Source organism: Taeniopygia guttata, chromosome 2, assembly GCF_048771995.1.
Source record: "Taeniopygia guttata chromosome 2, bTaeGut7.mat, whole genome shotgun sequence".
NCBI lineage: Eukaryota > Metazoa > Chordata > Aves > Passeriformes > Estrildidae > Taeniopygia > Taeniopygia guttata.
Window position 1 is genome coordinate 32,648,016 of NC_133026.1, and position 2,203 is coordinate 32,650,218.

The following is a 2,203-nucleotide window of genomic DNA, read 5'->3' on the forward strand; positions in this document are numbered from 1 at the left end:
CTGAAAACACCACAGTGAGAAAACTTGGTTGTATATGATGCCTAAGGAGTGATCCAGTGAGAAACAGCTGAGTCTGCAAAAATTTAAAGAGTAGTTTTTTCATGATAATAAATATCACATAAATCTTTTTCAAGTGAACCATGCCACAGGCTGTGTACTTCCCTTGTGGTTTGAATATCAGCAGACCTTAATGGGCTAACACCTTGATTTCTGAACAAAGGGAAGGTGAAAGCTTAATGTCTTTAAATGAACAGTCCTGGGGTGAAAGGTATCAGTACATGCACATAGCTAAAGTAAATCCATTTCTTCCGTTTAGCTACATGCAGTATCCGAACTTTCCAATTAATTTCAGCTGATTTTAATCCATCACTCCTTTCTGATTTCCCCAGGTGACACTCTTATTGATTCAGTGATAAAACAGATCTCCATTCTGGGGTTGCACCTGCTTATAGAAATTCGAACAAATAGCCAGAATGGAACTAAGTACCTGGATTTGTGATGGTTTAAATTTTATAAACTAATGAAATTTATAAAGCTCTGTTCTTAGAGCCCCTGCCTGAGAAAAAGTACCCACATGTCCTTGGGAGATCTCTTTTTAGGATCAGCACTGAGCTGCAGAATTGCTAGCTCCAGTAATAATCTGGCCAGTAATAGCACATGTTTCATAAGCTATCATGTGTTTTTCAGGGAGTGGCAATATGTTATCCATTTCAAATGCAAGAGTCTGCTAAAGCATATTTTGAGAAATCAAGGGAGGAATTTGCACTGAACCACATTGCTATGGAAATATCCACTGGGGAGGTAGGACTTAAAATAAAACTAGTGAAACTTGCCGGTAATTTTAAGGACACTACCAGCAGTTGCATGCACACCAAGTAGAGGGTATCCACATCAGGAATATTTCAACGTTTTTAAGATAAAGTCTTCAACAGAAATCTTTCCATCTGAATGACACCAGCTAACATAAGTTAATTTTCAGATGTGTCTCATTGACTACAAGAGACAGAAACTCAGGTTGTTAGCAAACAGTTTTGGGGCTATGCAGGAGTTAACTTTGAGGCTTCAAAGTCTGTCACAGAAACTGGCTACAAATCAGAGACATTTAGGATTGAGCACCCACCTTGAGCATTCACTCTTAGTGGAAATGCTCTTCAGGTGCACTGCAGAATTCCCAGCCCACGGTTACTCCATGACCAGCTGGGATGCCAGCAGGGAGAATGCTGAATCAGAGAAATACACAATATCAGCATGGTCTGTCAGCCACAGACTCCATCTCCTGAGCTGAAGCATGAAGTGCATCACTGCTGTGTTAGAAGATCCTTCTGCATTGCTCCTGCATGAGAAGATAGTCTTGCAGAAGGAGCAGAGGGAGAAACCAGAAACTTTTGCCTCTGGAACAAATAGCTCTTGATATGGGACCAATACTGGCTACCTCTTACATAAGTGAAGTGAGGCAAGTGGCTTCACAGCCACAACTGAAAAAATGAGTAATGCACATAATAAGTGTGCAATAACACAAAATAATGGTAATCTGAAAGGATAAAAAGACCCCAGCAAAATAGTTGTATGCTTTTTGACTATGGCTGTGTGAAATTCCTCAAGTATGACATTTAAAAACACTGAGCATGCCACCACAAGATGTCAGCATTGCAGAATGGTTATTCCTGCCAGAAACAGAAAAAGATTTTTGCATCCTATATGCATTTGGTATTAGATTTAATTGTTTCTGTATGATGGCATAATCTGGCCTTATTTTTTTCAACCATTGACATTATGATGTCAGTCCAAATTTAGTTGCAAGGAGGAATTTCTTAAATGGCTTTTAAAAATTAACTTTATCTTAAAAATTTTAAAAAATGCTTTCACAGCATGAACAGCAGTACTAATGGCAAGGAATACCTTGTAGCCATCAATGTGTTGTTTCAGGCTGCATCCTGCCTAGCTAAAAAGTGCTCACTAAAATTGTGCCTGTATATTGAGGTGTCCAGAGGTCATCCAAAGGTCTCTGCTGCTGCATGCAAGCCTTTATAAAACCCTCACGCTGGCTGGAAAAGGCTCTGCTGGCCTTAGTTCTGTGGAGGAAGTGGGAAGAAAGTGTGAAACTATTTTGGGCTTCTATTTAGAAGAGAATGATATTTGGGGTAGCAAATCTTTTAAAAGGTGTCCAGCAACATAAGCCAAATCACCAGCAAAATAATTAATT